The sequence below is a fragment of the Pleurodeles waltl genome, chromosome 7 (assembly GCF_031143425.1).
Source record: "Pleurodeles waltl isolate 20211129_DDA chromosome 7, aPleWal1.hap1.20221129, whole genome shotgun sequence".
NCBI classification, from domain to species: domain Eukaryota; kingdom Metazoa; phylum Chordata; class Amphibia; order Caudata; family Salamandridae; genus Pleurodeles; species Pleurodeles waltl.
This window is the reverse complement of record NC_090446.1, coordinates 26,483,762-26,501,852: the sequence shown is the minus strand read 5'-3', so window position 1 is coordinate 26,501,852 and position 18,091 is coordinate 26,483,762. Positions and strand designations below refer to the sequence as shown.

The window sequence follows — 18,091 nt, the reverse complement described above, 5'->3', positions numbered from 1 at the left end:
CCATTCCAACGTGCCAGCCGGGCGCCTTATTTATGGACTGACGTTAGCCGGCGCTGCGGTGTGGTTTGCGTCAAAATAAATGACGGTAACTGGGCAGCGGAGGCGAAGGGAAGCCTGGGGGTTGTACATCACAGAATGGTGCAAGTCAGATTAGAGTAAAAAATATTGGCTGTCACCTGACTAGCGCCATTTTGTGAGGCACAACCCCCATGGAAATAACTCCTGTCTTAGCAAAGACAGGATTCATGCCCCCCTGCCCAATGGCCATGCCCAGGGGACTTGAGTCCCCTGGGCATGGCCAATGGGCACAGTGGCATGTAGGGGGGCCCAAGTTAGGCCCCCCATGCCACTTAAAATAAATAAAAAATACTTACCTGCACTTACCTGCACTCATCATAGATTGGTCTCCCAATCCATGGGTGTCCTCCATAGGTGGGATAGGATGTCAAGGGGTGTCCCTGGGTGCAGGGAAGGGCACCTATGGACTGCTTCCAAGGTCTCCCACCATGGAAATGAGAACAAAGGTCACTTAACGCCTGCCCTGACCCAGGCGTTAAAAAACTGCACAAATCTGGCTGGGGGGCTTGTTTTAAGGCCCACCTCCTCCTGTGCGACATTTTAATGCCAGAGGATAAAAAAGGCGCACATGCCTTAGAATAATTTTTTGCACGGGAACGCCTACCTTGCATGTCATTAGTGCAAGGTAGGTTTTCACGTACAGAAAATGACTCAAACTCCATAAGTTTTGCACTGGACGGGTCTAGCACCAAAGTATAAATATGGAGTTAAGTTTGCGCCACATTTGCCTAAAAACAATTATGCAAATCCGGTGCAAGCAGAGTATAAATATGCCCCTAGGGGCCATATTTATACTTTTTGACGCAAAACTGCGCCAATGCCATTTCTTTGCACCACCCAGATGTCAAATTTATACTTTGACGCTCCGTGGCGCAAACCACGGGTTAGAGTCATTTTTTTCACTCAAACCATTGCACCACGTCATAAAGCAAAATGACGTTAACGTGTAGAAAATTACTCTAATCCGGTTTACGACGTCACAAACCGGATACGCGTAATTTTTTCCTGCAATAGAGTCAAAAAGCCGCACAAACGCAGCAAACAGTGCACAGGAGCCCCAAAATTGATCCCAGAAGCCAGGAGAGTCCTCAGGGAGACCCCAGTCAACCAGGAACCAGCCACGAGGACCCAGACAAGACCCAGGAGAGGGAGAAGAAAATAAGGAAGTGTTGTTTCAGTGCAGAGAAGCAGGAAATACTGGTGAAAGAGGTGATGGAACAACAGCATCAACTTTTTGTCAACTCAAAATTTCCAACTGGGAGGAGCGAGGCAATTTGGCAACAAATTGTGGACTAGATAAACAGTGTGGCAGGGGTATGGATAACAGTCACTGAGTGCAAGAAATTCTGGCATGACTGCAAGCACAGGACCAAGGAAAAAATGGCAAGGAACAGAAAGGCAGCACTGCAGATTGGAGGTGAGAGTCCAGCACCGCAGGAGGCCCTGGACTAGATGGAGGAGATGGTGGCAACCGTCATCCCAGAGGAGATCTTCACAGGAATTCAAGGACAGGACAGCGCAGACTACCAGGAAACAACACAGATGCAACTTAAGTTGCATAGGGTACAAATATGCCTAAATGTTAACTGCAAGCAGGGGGAGGTACATACCTACTACACAATGCATGTCAGCCATGGAAATCAGGCAAGGGAAAGGGGAAAGGGGCATGGCACGGGTGCATGGGCTGTGCAGGGGAAACCAGGGGCACAGCACAACACTACACCAACAACCTTTACATGGGGGTACTCTGCCATGCCAAGGCTGTTGGAAAGGCCAAGCCAGTCCAGGAGGGTAGGGTAGAACATAAAGCTGGCCTGCTGTCACAGGACAGCTGGTATTGTCACAACATGAACTAGGGCTCAATTTCCAGTCTCAGGCTATATCCGCAAGTGGTATTTACCATTGACAATTGTTGCCACTACCACCTGTGCTGTGTGTGCTGGTCAAGTAGCAAATGGCAGTTAGGTGCCCATGGATCAAACACACCCAAAATAGAGGGTGCAGGATGACAACGTTATCAATCACCTTTAATTCCTAACGAAGTGTAAATCCTGTCAAATGCTATTACATTATGAAGTACACAGCAATAATGTCATACCCGTGCTGCCCATTCCAGGGTCCACCCTGTGCCTGTGTTACAATAGCTGCAATGCCACCTTGCAACATCCCAACTGTCATACTACTAAGACAACAGCATTGAGGGGGAGGACATATGTGTCTAGCTTGTTAAACACACCTGCACAGTCATGAGAGGAAATGGAACACTGCCAGGCCCATCAGTGCAATCCAATGTAGCACACATTTGCAAACATCGACATGACACACTACCAATGCTGACACCTGTATCGTGCCATGCCAATGCTATACATGGTATGTGCTAGGTCTCAGTAACGTATAGGTGTATGTGAAATATCAGAGACTGGGTCCGTTGCATGTTGTTAAGTGTAGTGCACGTGGCATCAGAACACCCACAGCCATTGCAAGGCCTCACCATGCTAATGGAAGTAGAGGGAGGGTTGAGTAGGACAAGAAGGAGGCAACACAGAATTTGGACAGAACCTACACCTAGAGGATGTGACACAGACAATTCCCCAAACTGCCCACACTAAATGTGACATGCAGGTGGGACATAGGCCTGTGAGAATGCTAATATTAATGACAGGAAAAATGAACACGGACCAAGATTACAATGTCTCACTAATAGGAAGTCAGTGACGTCACATTACAACTGCCACAACACAGATACACTAATTGTACAATATCTCATTGCAGAGGATGATGGCTCTCCTGTGGATATGCCTGTCCTGGACTTCCCTGATGACATGGACGACGAGCTGACAACCATTAGCCAGCAAACCCTCCAAGATGTCATTGGAACCCTCCAGACCCCACCTTCAGTTGCAAGGAGGAGCACAGATGCAGCAGCCATTAAAGAGGAAAATAGTAAGACCTGCCAGTTCCAACCTAGCTGAGGCCTCTGATGACACTGGAACCACCTTTGAGCGGAGAGTAGCAGGAGTAGAGTGGGAGCTGGCCAAGGAGGTGCGGGTGGGGATGCAAAATATGGCAGCCAGCCTTGAGGGGATGCGCATGTGCATGATGTCACCTGCAGAGCAGTCAGCAGCCATGCAGGTACTACAATCCCTACTGCAAGGACTACTACAATGTGTGAGGGATTTCATCACTGCAGTTAGGAAGTTGCCACAACACCTGGCATCCCAAACCTTTCACTGCGTGCATGAATGCAATCATGGCCCGCTCAGGGCTGACCTGGCTGCCTACCACAGTGATGTAGCTGCTATACTCAAGAACCAGCAGCTCCTCCTTGCTGCAGTAATGCCCTTAATAGCCACACAGTTGGCAGCTACCAGGAATTCTGACTCCACGTCTTCAAACACTGAAGTGTGTGTTGCCCCTTCAAACCCACCACCACCAAGGGCAGAGGAGACGACACCCACATCAGAAGATGAGACGTGGAACAGATGACCTTCACCCATAGGATTACCCAGTAGCACAAGTCCATGAAACATGGGCACTGATTTCCTATGTCCTGTGCTTGTTAACATGCCAGTCTTGCTACAGTTGGGAACATGCACTGTTCTCCAGCACACTGTTTACCTTACCACTATGCACTGCAATTGTCTCTCACTACCTCATTGGCAATTCATGTTCCTCTGCACTGAAAGACATTTCACTACAGCATGTCCAATTACATGTCCTTCACCACTGCACTTGTGTTGCGTCACAATAGAAGGCGTCACACTAATGGACTTACAATCCTGGACTATTTAAATTTTTCACTGCAGCACTTTAAAATAAATAGCACTTACACAACCACTTTGTCTCTGTGTAATGTGACACATCAACTGTGTAGGAGATTTGTGATGTATGTAACATGTCAATGGCCAGAGAATGTCAATACAACATTGTAGAAAGAATGTGGGCTGATAACTATGCACTGGGGTCTGGATTTTATCATCATCTGTGCTTCCTTAGGCTTATTTCTGAAGTTAAAAGATCACAAACAGCGCTGTGTAGAGCTGAAAATGTCAGCTCCAAAGTATGTACAAGATGAAACTCAATGTGGCCGACATTCCATTCAAGACGTTCATTATGTATATGACATCCGACTATAAACTTTAATCACACACACGCACCATACAGCAGGAATTAATGTGTACGGGGGTATGGACAATTATGTAACCTGGGAGTACAATGTAATAAATGATAGGTGTGAGTCATGTATACGGAACTTCATAAGATTATAACATCACCGATCTTATCAGGGTTCACGTGAACATCAGGCTGCAGGGAGACGTTCCACAGTGCCCAAGATTCCAACACAGGACTCAAACAGTGACAGATTTAAAAACACACCAACCTTTACAACACATTGGGAACCATAGTTACCTTGAGTGGTAGGTGCAATGGATGGCAGGTGCATAGACAAGTAACTTTGTTGTAGCTGCCAATGTGACAGCCCATTTGGAAGTGGGAATAACCATGCTAAGAATGGGATTTGGATGCAGGATGGAACACAAATGCAAAGGCCCTGATCCCCAAGCATATGACACATGCTGTAAAGGAGTACCTAAAACTTTATAGTATCAGTAGTAAAGGAAACTTAAACTAGGGGAAACACCTTAACTAACCTATCCTAATTATACATTACCCACAACTGGCTCTAACTACCCTAAGCTAAACTTACTTATCACATTTAACTAAACACTCTGAACATTAACTCCCCACCCCCCTTATATAACGGGACACGTGTAAGACAACATATACTAACTAAAACACATACTAACTTATCCTACACAAAAAATAAATTTGGATTGTTTTATATATTTTTTTATTTTTTTATACATATAAACCCCAACATCATCCCCCACCTACCCACCCACAAAAACATGTAATAATATACCACCCCCCACCCCTAACCAATTTATACTAACTAAACTAACAGCCTAATCTAACCAAACACTAAGCCCCCTAAACCCACTAAAGAAAAGAACAAGGAAAGAGGAGGGAGGGAGGGAGGGGAGGGAATCATGGGTGAGGATCCAAAAGTCACAAATTGGCCCTCCACACGATCTTCTTAATACCCCACAGTCTCCTGCTAGTGCGGGCCACCTCCTGCTGCAGCCTGTCGATCCGGCACAACATACGTTGCATGTCATGTTTTAGGGCCTCATTCTGACTTTGGCAGGCGGCGGAGGCCGCCCGCCAAACTTCCGACGTCACAATACCGCTGCGCGGTCAAAAGACCGCCGCAGTAATTCTGAGTTTCCCGCTGGGCCGGCGGGTGACCGCCAGAAGGACGCCCGCCCGCCCAGCGGGAAACCCCCTTCCACGAGGATGCTGGCTCCGAATGGAGCCGGCGGAGTGGAAAGGGTGCGACGGGTGCTGTTGCACCCGTCGCGATTTTCAGTGTCTGCTATGCAGACACTGAAAATCTCACTGGGGCCCTGTTAGGGGGCCCCTGCAGTGCCCATGCCAGTGGCATGGGCACTGCAGGGGCCCCCAGGGGCCCCACGACACCCGTTCCCGCCATCCTGTTCCTGGCGGTCAAGACCGCCAGGAACAGGGTGGCGGGAAGGGGGTCGGAATCCCCATGGCGGTGCTGCGAGTAGCACCGCCATGGAGGATTCCTCAGGCCAGGGGTAAACCGGCGGAAAACCGCTGGTTGCCCTTTTCTGACCGCGGCTTTACTGCCGCTGTCAGAATTGGCCTGGATGCACCGCCAGCCTGTTGGCGGTGCATCCGCGGTCGTTGGCCCTGGCGGTCGATGACTGCCAGGGTCAGAATGACCCCCTTAGTGTCTGGAATTCAGTAATGTTCACTACAGCAACTAGGGTTGTCTGGGTACCCCTTGTAGAAGCTGGTGCCGTGGTTGCAGGGGGAGGTGCAGGAGGTGGGGCTTGTTGGCTTTGGGCTGACGAGGTCGAGGGAGCTGCTGGAGTGGCTGTGATCCCTGGGGCCACTGTGGTCTGAGTTGTTGTGGTGGTGGCAGTTGTGGGCAATTCTGGCCCCTCTTGGGCATACCCCTGTGGCTCTCTCATGGCGATATCTCCATGCCATATTGCGGAACCCAGCCTTCACATCGAGTATGTGGCGGTACCGAACTGCTAACCTCTGAAATTCCCGTATCTCCTGGGCATTCATGTTGGCAGCTGTAAAAATAGAGACAGACAAACATTAGTGACATAATTGTGTGATACATCTATAGATGATATTCTAACATTTCATCAAAAATAGCACATACAGTCCAAATCACAGTACAGATGATAGAATGTCCCTGAGGAATGACATGCCAACACAGCCTACCCATCAACTATCTAACAGCACAGCAATGCACAACAAGGTGTGTACTTAATTAAATGATCTGTGCATATTTGTACTGCTATTAGTCACATAATAAATGCTGCAAGTACTCAACATGTGCCAGGCCGACTAATAACTATCTTCAGGATAAAAATCAAGGCACACAAGACCTGTGATTTGTATATGGAACTGCCAGGATGGTATGCAGTTCATAATCATGAGGGGGCATTGTAGTATGGAACACATGAATGCTTGAGTTACATGTCTATCATCTACCCTGTGATCATCACACCTAGGTACACATATTTTCTAGCCCTAACCATGTGCCTCAGGGGGGGATGGACATGCAACACATACTTTCAAACATCAAGGACAGCCACGAAGCTTTGGACAGCTGTCCATGGGTTTAGTCAGTCCACCACAGGTAAGGAGGCCTGCCAACTAGGACTGAGTCAACCACTGGACAATCACATTAGATTTATTTTTCTAACTGCAGACAATTGTCAACATCATTAGATCTCACTGACACCTTTCAAAAATCAAGCACATTGATGCAAGCACCCATCTGGCCTTGACCTGCATGGATGCCTCTGACATTTCACTCAAGTGCCACGTAAATGGAGTACAACATGTGGAGCTAGATACTTCGGCAAAAGTCAACCATACAGTCCTACATGTTCATTACTTAACAGGGATGCACAAGTCTGTGTGTAAAACGTATGCATCACTGGTCTGTGTGAATTAGGGTATAACTTGCTGACTAAATTATGACACTGGCCACCTCCAAATTAATGATTGGCATACATATAGCAACAAATCACCTTGTTCACCTGCCCATGCCTTTTGCGCAGCACTTGACTCCCAATATATGACTCTCTGCCACAGAATGTCTAACTCTACCATGGAACAAAATATCACCCTCCAGTCAAGTCACATATCAGATCACGTGCCAGCACATCATACCTTGCAATGAGTCCAACACACAGGACTCAATCACACAACAGCTGCAAACACAACACAGGACACACATATTAACACTTACTTGATACGTCTGGGTACGGAAATCGAGCCACTTCACCAAATGTGTAGGGGGCTGGTCCACCTGTAAAACATAGATGGGTGATATGTGCTCAATGTCTGCTCACTCTACAAAACTTGGGACAACAAATCACTGTGTGTGACATTTTATATGATAGAGCTGCACATCAGGCATGTAGACACCCTAACAGACATACTACTGCAAACATGCATTGACACTGTCACTTCAGTGAGTGATAGACACACATATGCACACATGTACTGGCCCTAACAATCATGTGGTGCCAAACATGAATACTCAAATTTGGGCTTAATTCATTCCAGAGGGTACTCCATTTCTTCATTTGTTATTGTGAGACACATACAGTGCCACATTCATGGTGCACTGCAATACCAGTGACTCAGGTATTGTGGCTTATCCATCAAGGGACAAAGTAAATGTGTGATGCTCATGTGGGTTGATTTGTGTTCAGGAATTATTGTGCTTTCAGTGGTCCATTATATGTGTGCCAGTGTTATATGTAGGTTACATACGCCACATTGGCAGTGTACCTAGAGCCGTATATGCCACCTATGACAACATGATGGCAAGGATCCTGTGTGTTACTTGTTGACAATGTTACGCTAAACATGGATTGGCCACTTATCTGATTCTCAACAACAAAAAGATGTATGCTGACAGTGTCTAATTTGATCATCCGTGACAGAATGCATGAGCACAGGTGTAGTCATTGCACATGAAGGCCCATATTTATACTTTTTTAGCACCGCATTTGCATCATTTTTTGACGCAAAAGCGGTGCAAACTTAGAAAATACAATTGTATTTTGTGAGTTTGCGCCGCTTTTACCTCAAAAAGGTGGCACAAATGGAGTGCTAAAAAGGTATAAATATGGGCCGAAATGTGTTACTCTGGGCCCTGTGCCAGATTCATTAACTTAGAATTGCCAAGTTGAGTGATCAATGGTAGTACAACCAAACTGACACTGTCTGCTAATTAAAACATGGGTAAGCAAATGTCCTACTTCTGCAATCATGATGCGGTAGGTCTCTATTTGAATGCACCTTGGGAATGGCGGCACTCACAGGAATGCTGGCCTGTTGATCTTAGCATACCACCATGTCTGTGATAGCCTTCATACTGAGAAGTTGATAATTGTACATATGCTGCACTATATCAGCAGGGGTGTACCAAAAGTAAAATAACAACCTATTTCGTCACTTAAATTTATAATGGAAGCAGTCAGTGGTCCCTTGCACAACATCATGATAATAAATAGTTTGTGACCATGCATTCACAAAGAGCAGGGATCCCATGATGAGCCATTCACTTTACAAAATTGTTTGGCTATAAAGTGACACAGATGGTAACTGCACCAGATCAGTACCAGCAATTGCGCCCAAGCCAAAAATGTTGTTGGGCCCTGCTACTTAATTATAGGATTGTTAATTAGGATTATTAATTATAGGATTTCAACGCCTACTACGAAAAGCCACAAGATGAACCTATTTTGTGCTACTGCAATCTGGTAGCATCCTGGCACAATTGGGTTTGGCCATGTGAAAGATTTTCTGTCTAGACGTAAACACACAGAAACAGTGAACTTAGAGCCAGATATTACCAGAGGTTAGGGAGAGCTTTGTACGTATGCCCATGAATACTGTTCAGACATGCTTTAAAAAAACTGGGGACTACATTGGTTCCTTGTAGTAACATGTGAAATACATCCCATTCCTGGTGCACTCACAGGCCATGATTTATAGTTTGGTTTGTGCTGCATTACCATCATCTATTGATGCCAAAGCGGCACTAATTTACAACATATATTTGTCTTTGTAAGGTTCTGCAGTTTTTCCATCAACAAATGACGGTAATGCTTTGCAAAATTTGTATAAATCAGGCCCACAGTTTGTTCAACTTGCATTCCACATGTCCACAAACATTGCATGCAGCATGTCACAAAATCTGCTACTGTCACTCCGGAGCATTGTACTGTACACATTAGTCAAATCTGTACTCACCAACAGGGCCACCAATCACCACACCCAGGTGGACCAGCAGGTCCTGCTCTCGGGCCACCAGGTCAGCCAAGCGATGCTTCAACTGGTGGTTATAGCGCTGGCTGTTGAATATTCTTCTTAGGTGGAACAACACCTTTTCCCACCTGAGCCTCCTTGCCTCCGTGTGATACCCCGGTATCACCCGGCCCCCAGCCTCCAACATCAGGGGGAGGAAGTGGCACACCAGCCACACAAATGCTCCTAGCTCCTCCTCACCCATTTGCCCCAGACATGGCCTTCCCAACATATCAGGAAACATAGGGGAGAAAAGGGTAAAGAGGGAAAAAGAGGGAAAGGAGGTAGGTAAAGGAAACTTAACTAACCCACAGACAGCCCAACAATACCCCAACTAACAATACCCACAAACACACTCCCAACAGTACAAAGACAAATCTAATCACAATAAATAACAAAAAAACACTTACACAGATTACCACAGACACTTACAAAACACCAAAATACAATAGCAATAGTACACAGGAGAAAAATTCACAATATTCACAGAGACAACTCAAGACATAGCCACACAGTCTAGAATAATCACAGACTGCAAAGTGAAAGTACACCCACTGTACCATTTCTGTAAGCAGGATATCCTATTACATCACTTCCTGTCTCAATTGCGGGTCATTTTTTTGTATTGCATGTAATTTTATGACGCTTACAGGGTTTGCGTCAATATTTTTTATGCATATGCATGAAAATTCCCCCGCATTCTAGGATCAATACATTTTAAATGGATAACCGATTTCCTGGGGTGCGGCGTTGGAATTAACACTAAGGACCAATTGATGTAAAATGTGTTTGAGCGTCATTTTTTTACGTATATGTGTTATATTTTGATGCATATGTGTCTTTTTTGACATTGTTTACATCAAAGATTCTGTCTTGAACTGTGTTTGTGTGCTTTTTCAATTTTTTACATGCATGCAGCCTATAACTATACAAAGGTAGGATGATTTGTCCTGCAGTGTGTATTCTAGTGTTTGGGCACATGTGGCAGACCATACTACTGCAGCACATAATACTCAGGTTGTTGTGCAGGATTAGCTCTCCTAACTGACGCAACAGCAATAGAAACTTTGGAAATAAAATTGTTATTTTCTAGTTTGAGCAGGTGTTGCATCAATAGAGGACAGCAAGGCTACGCAACTAAACAAATAGACTTATGGCGTGTGTGTTTCTGTCTGTGAATTAGCTGTTCAAATTATTGTTGTGCCTCTGTGGGAAAGCCACGAGAAAAATTTGGCATAGTGTGCATGTATGAATGTGTTATAAATGTGTATAACCATCAGATGCCATTCATTGAGGTACATCAGTCATGATATGTATTTGTTATATCTGTTGCGTCTTATGCTGTGTGTACTTCCAAGACTTTGGGAACAAAACATTTCCCATGATTGAGGACTGTTGATAATTGCTATGTCAGATATGTTACCACTCACATCTAATGAAATGTTGGATACCACTTCATGGTCACTTGTGTGCACAGTGCCCATGCGTCCATCATTTGAACATGCTAGGTAGGTACAGTGTTTGTGACACAGAGTCTCAAATCCAATCCTAAAATTGTTATGTACACCACAGTTTGAGTAATGTAAAGGACCTATGTTTCCCCTGTGGCTGTGGAGGACCAGCAGACCATGCTGCATGTGTTCACATATTTCCAGTGGTTCATTGCACACAGGTGTCCAGTTCTAGAGTGTGGCCATGTGTACCTTGTCTCAGTATTAGCCTCCATGTTGTCACAGTTACATGCAGGTCTAGTAATGAGTGTGTGGAGCCAATCCCGGAATTAACAGAGTATCCTTCAAAGCAGAATTGACCAAAAGCCAAAGATCAACTAACGACACACATGAGGATAGTCCAGCTATGGCACTGCAGAACTTTTATAAGGCTGCCAACAGAGCAACCTTGGTGTGCTTCAATACGTTATGGATCAGTAAAAGGAAACAGGCAGGTTTCATCACAACATTTGTACACAGGGTGGGCTCTAAAATCCCCACTGCAACAGGGAACATCAGTGCCTCTGTGCTGATTAATCTCACAGCTATCCACCATGCAAGCCCCATCAGAATTTGGCAGCAGTAGTGAATCTGTGTTTGGACCATCAGGGCACAAACATGTTTTGTCCTTACCTATACATTAGCAAACCTTGTTTGTTGTGCTGTAGGCAGTGTACCAAATCCATGCACACAGCATCACTGTCACTGTTTGGCACTAATGAATACATGCTAAACCAGACAAGGGATGGGGGCTGGATTAGGCCTTTTGAATACATGTCCCAGAACAGCGTACGATAAGTAAACTGATTAAACTATACTGTACATTTGAGGATTCGTCGTCGACCTACCAGACACAATACCCCAGGAGGGAAGAGAGGGCATGGAAAACAACTGTGAGACAACAAATGTAGCCACAGGGTACCTCTATGGTTAATGCAAAGACAGGAAGCAGTCTGGCTAACAGGATGCAGGCTCTGTCCAGAACAAACATGAACAAGGCAAATACACAGTGAGCAGACTGGGACAAGCAGGAACAACACTGTGGGGACACAAAACTGTTTCTGCTGTGGTCTGCACTGTTACACAATCCCCCAAGGGCTCGGGTACACAGGTGATTTGTACACCAATGCACAACAAGGAATTTCAGAAAATGGCAGCTTCTAAGCAGTTCCAGGTAGCAGCAAGGGCAAGGCAGGTTCAAATGGCTGGTCTGCATGGAAGTGCTCACAGGTGTGTACACCTTCAGTCTCTCACAAGCCCTGCAGTTGAGAATCAAGTTCAAACAGCCAACTGGACCTTTCACGTGGGAAGCAATGGACAGCTGATTATAGGTCTTACCGACTACCAGGCAGTGCATTATCGGACCTGAAGTCCATGCACACTGATGAACTATGGCATGCCATACAGAAGAAGGAAGCACACAGGAGTCAGAATGGGAGCCTGGGTGTGTAGGTAAAGATTCTCAGGGTACAGATAGTCCATTTACAGCGCCCCCTAGAGAAGGGTGGGAAGAGACTTAAAACATGGCAGTGGCAGGACCTATTACCTGGGATGGACTGCGGAAGGCATGTCTTGTGAGCAATGCTTGTCATACCTGGGGCACTTGTGGTATCGAGTTTCAGGTTTGATGCACTTCTTGTCACACATGCTCCTTGCAGAGATAGCTGATGTCACACTTACTGCTATCAAGGGTCTGGTCATACATTCCTGTTACCAATGCAATTGCACATCCACTGCCTCATGTATGAAGCGCTTTTTTACCTTATGATTGATGGTGTCTTAGTTGTGTGTCATATGCTGCAATGGACCATGTTGGCAACATGGATGTGTCTCATAGATGTGGTCCTCTGATATTGCCCTTCAAATGTGAAATAGACAGGATATATGCCATTAACACTGTGTGTGATGTTTGCTGTACATTCATAACCATCAAATGTGATGTGGCTTTTTCAGTACGCAAATTTGTATTTCTGCAATGCTCCATGAGACTAAACTCTGATTATGATTCATAGGGATCATGTGATGCATAAATAATTACCCAGAGCATGATTGAGTGATGAAGTGAGGTGTTTAATTACATATGATAACAAAGTGGTGATGGTGACTATAGTTAGAAGAAGTTTTGTATGATGTGTTGTCTCCGACGCAATCCTGCAGCTGTGTTTGGATGTTTCCCCTCATTTTCCCAGACAGCATCTTCCTCTTCCTCCTTTTCACGCATTGGTTGATCCTGTTCATAAAGGAGAATATTCCTCCTCACACAGATGTTGTGCAGGATGGAACAGGTCAAAATGATCTTCCAGACCATTTCAGGGGAATAAAGGAGGCTGCCTCCGGTGATGTCCAGGCACCTGAATCTGGACTTCAGGATGCCAAAAGTACGCTCAACTATGGTGCATGTTCTACGATGTGCCTCATTATAGGCACGTTCTGCTGCTGTGCTTGGATTGGCAATTGGGGTCATGATCCATGGCTGGATCAAGTAACCCTCATCAGCTGAAAGAGAAAATGAGGGTAAGTATTTTGTTGTTGGTTGCACCGTGATTGTACTTTGCATGACAGTTGTTATCTTGTGTTGTCTGTGAATCATCTGTGTTTGTGGTATTGTGTAAGATCCTAGGCTTCTGTGATGTTCTTTCTGCATTGGGTTCTTTGACTATCAAAACAGGTGTTTGGGTGGTTGACATGATATCAGTGGTATATTTAGAAACTTGCTGTTCAGTGTGTATGTCCCATGCGTTATGTAATGTGAAAGAAATGTCCATGTGCCTTCACTGGAGGTAACATGATACTTACACACACACAATCGATTCCACTGTGGTGGTAACATGGTTGTACTATATGACCTGAACATCCCATCCAATTCAACATATATAATTGCAGGTGAAATGCAACAGTGAGGACCTTTGATTTGGCTAAGTGACAATGCACAACACATCTCCATCAGTTGGCAGCACTGAAGTGTTCACAATTGACAATGCACAATTATCCCATGTTTGACAAGTTCTATGCAAACCTATTTTTGTGCCCTCACTGAGTTGGCTCATGTGTAAACGTGTACCTAGAGTACAGAACTTGCTCCAGGTAAGCTGGCTAACGTGGTTGTGGGGGTGAAGGTTTTAGTGTAGGATGGTACATCTGCCTATACATTTGTTATCAATATAGGGAATTTTTGCATTAGTGTCACATCCACATATTTTGATAGCACAGTCCACTTCCTTATTTCCAGCTGGCAAAGTCACCACGAGTGATGTGAGATGTTGGTACTGCCTCAATAATTCAATGTCACCTTCTTTAGAGTCAGCGTCATCATGCTATGTGTCTCATGGTGTTTGACCTGCAGCAACACACATTACACACCGCTTACACAGGACGTATTGCTTGGATGGGTGTGGGATTGAGTGTTATTGATGTGATTTAGAAAGGTTCATCTTCCAAGTTGTACTGCCAGTTAAGGCCATGTCACTGTCACTTTGTGGTTTTAAATAGGTCCTGTGTGGCTCTGGAGTGGCATCTCTTGTTATTTGCATCTGTCATTTGTCCATAGGTGTACATCCCATTGGGTCAGGATATCAAACATGACGACCAGTGTCACACCTCAGTGTCTTCCTGGCCACGTGTCAATGTAGTGGTGTATGTGTTGTGTGTCCTACAGGGTTTCTGTGCTGTGTGTAAATTACTAGGTTTCTGTATTTACCAACAAGTAGGCCATTGCCATTTCGTCCATCCTGGAAGTGCCAATTGATGGTGCTGTGGTGGAAGATGAATGAATCATATACACTCCCAGGATACTTTGCCATGATGTTGGTGAACATTCCACGGTGATCCACAATGGCCTGCACATTGATGGAGTGTGTGTGCTTCCTGTTGCAGTATTGGTGCTCAGTTGCAGCAGGTGGCACAATCCGGACATGTGTGCAGTCAATGGCACCAAGCATGTGTGGGAAGCCATGAATTTGATAAAACCCCTGTTTTGTCTCCTGCTGCTTCTGCTGTGTGTTGGGGAAGCTGATGTGGCGGGGTGTGAGGGAGATGATAGCATCAAGTACCTTCGGAGGGAAGGCAGAGAATGAGGGCTGTGAGATCCCGGCAACCAGGGCACCAGTGGTTTGAAAAGAGCCACTTGCCAACATGTGCAGGACAGCTAGAAGCTTGGCCTCCAGTGGAATTATGTGGGGTGTCTGCAAGCTGGGTGCCAACTGTGGCTCAATGTGGCGCATTGCTGCTGTATGGCTTGCCAGTTTAGTCTGTACCTCCTGATGATGTCATGTTCCCTGAGGCCCTGAAGGGTTGTCCTGGTCCGGAATATCCTCTCCTGCCTTCTGCGTTTCCATTGGGGTCCATTTTGGTGTGGTGGTAGCTGCTGCTGTTGCTCCTGTGCTCTACGTCTTTGTGCATGCTGCATGAGTATCACCTCCATGTTTTCCTTTTTGAGCAGTGATGTTGCTTGTGTGAGTTTTCCTTAAGTAGCGGTGTGTTTGCCCTGACCCAGGGGGGAAAATTTGGCGCGAATCGGGATTTGCGCCATTTTCCAGCTCCGCCTACCAGACGTGCGCCATTTTTGTGCGGTTAGATAAATATGGCGCACGGGTGTTAAGTCATTTTTTGGACGGGAACGCCTACCTTGCATCTCATTGACGCAAGGCGGTTTCACGCATCCAGAAAATGGTGCACACTAGGATATTTTGACGTTAGACGAGTCTAGCGTCAAAGTATAAATATGGTGTTAAATTTGCGCCGTATTATCATTAAAAAAAATTACGATAATCCGGCACAAATGGAGTATAAATATGGGCCTAATTCGGTGCAAACAGGGTGTAAATATGCCTGTAACTGTTCTGTATATGCATTTTTGTGAGTGGAATGTGCTTTGCCAGGTGGGTTTTTTATTTACTTTGAAGGTTTTTGTCTCTAAAGGTGTCCTTGTGGCATTGGAACTTTACGTTTTTTTTAATGAAATCATTTTTGGTTTATCATAAACCATTGTATTTTAATTTGATTTCCTCTTTAGGTTTTCCTGGACAATTTGTGTTTTTTAAACAATGTTTCAGGTTTTATAGGGTTCTTTCACAGTCTTTTCTCATTTTATATGGTTCTTGCATAGTTTGGACTTCTTTGGGGGATTTGTATCAGATTAATTTCATTTTTTATTTTTTTTGTGGGCTGTTTGGACAACATTTTCCCATTTTTGTGGATTACTACTTTTTTATTACATGGACAAAGAAAAAGATCTGCAGCCACAGGACAGAGATTTGTGTTATTTTACTTGTCTTTTGGGTGGGAAATGTCATTTTATAGTGTTTGTTAAATATTATGCAATTGTTATGTGGAGATGTTTGGTTTATGTGTTGTACTTAATTTATGTGATGAACTGAGTTTTGTTTTACTTTCTTTACTGGTGACGATAACTTTTTATTTTAAATAATTTATGTATAGTTATATTATATCAGTTGTTATAAAAATTTGAATTGTAATTCATATTTTGATTGGTGTAATACAATATTGTATTTATTATTTAGAAAATACAAGGTTTGCTATGTTGGTTAAGAAATTGTCAGGTTTTTTTAGGACTTTGGTAGGCTAATGTTTATTTTATAATATGCTTTTGGTTACTATTTCTAAGTAACCCACTTCTTTTGTGTTTTTTTATAAAGAGTTTGACTTTAGATTGTAGCATATTTTGCATTTTTTTGGTTTCTTTCACAATTTTAAGGCCAATTTGGGGATTTGGGCCATGTGCAGCTTTTTGTGAATAATTTTACAACAAATTTTATAGTGATATTATCAATGATGTTATAAAAGGTGTAATAAGGCTGCATTATCTGGGGTAATTCGCAGTGCATGGCGAGGGCATGAGTTATAGTTGACTTAGGGCACAAGTTATAGTTACTTTAATAATGTAAAGTAAAGTTCTGTGGTTTTGTAAGTTTAAAATGTGAGCCTTACTGTACTGTCCATGTAATCTTTTTTTTAAGTGAATTTTTATTGTTTTTTACATTCTATTTCCTAGCTATAACAATCCTATAACTTTTGTTTTTTTTCAGTGAATTTCTATATTTTTTTTTAAGTAAAGTCAATTTAATTATTATACATTTATACAACTACCGCCGCGCAGGGCCTTTGACCGGGTGCAGCAGGAAATAGCCACAAAGCCTGCAGACAACCCCCTTCATATCCACCTAACTCTGCATCATGCACGGCATTCAGCTGTGCGCAGCAGGGATTTGCTGCAGCCTGCGCTGCACCTATGCCCCATCCCCATTAATAACCCAAACCCTTCCCGGCCCTCAAGGATCTCCTCATGTCCCAGGGACCACCACACTACCAGGGCTACAATTTAAAAAACTATGCAGGGGAAACAAGGACATCCCGTGCCTCAGGGACCACCACCTTCAGGGACTATTCTAAAAATATTTAAAGGGGGGACATAAAGACTACTCATGTGGATAGCACAATCTGTGCTGGCGGCCTACTTGTAGCATTTTATTTACAGGCTCTGGGCACACAGAGTGCACTTTACTAGGATTTTACTAGTAAATCAAATATGCCAATCATGGTGAAACCAATAACCAATACAATTTAGACAGGGAGCAGGTGCATTTCAGTACTAGTCAGCAGTGGTAAAGTGTCTAGAGTCCTAAAGCCAGCTAAAAAGAAATTCAGCACATATGCCTCCAGCATTTAAAATATTGGCCCTATGAAACATTAGGCCCCAGGAGGTGATGGACCCTGGACCCATTGCCCCCACATTCTTTTAGCAGTTAGCCCAGGTGGGGGTTCCTGATCCCGGGGAGGCAGCACAGTCCTCTGCATATGTTTTTTAATCATAGCTCCTGGGGGGGTGGTGCTGGTCCCTAGGACTACTAAAGTCCCAGGAGGGGAGACCCCTTCCAGCACTATGCTGTTATTCAAAAAGAACAGATAATGGATAGAAAGCTGAAGAAACCAAACATTCACTCCCAGTTTCAGATCTGAGTTTAATCTATCATTTTTTTATATGCCATACTTTTCCAGTTTTGACTCAGCCATATGCAAATCAGTCTTGATCCTGCCCCCCTTGGGAACAGTCCAGCCTGAACTACCAG

General features: G+C 44.5%; 1 long non-coding RNA gene across 2 annotated transcripts in view; it reads right to left on the bottom strand.

Moving 5' to 3' along the window:
* LOC138303586 (uncharacterized) overlaps positions 1-18,091 on the bottom strand; it is a 57,640-nt gene that overhangs the window by 11,908 nt on the left and 27,641 nt on the right. The window contains exons 3-4 of one of the 2 annotated variants that reach the window (XR_011205418.1): positions 7,445-7,504; positions 5,958-6,251 (exon numbers count right to left, since the gene is read on the bottom strand). The exons of the other annotated variant lie outside the window; for it this stretch is intronic. This is a non-coding gene — a long non-coding RNA (uncharacterized lncRNA). Of the gene's footprint in view, positions 1-5,957; positions 6,252-7,444; positions 7,505-18,091 lie in introns of those variants that run through there. 2 annotated transcript variants of the gene reach the window in all.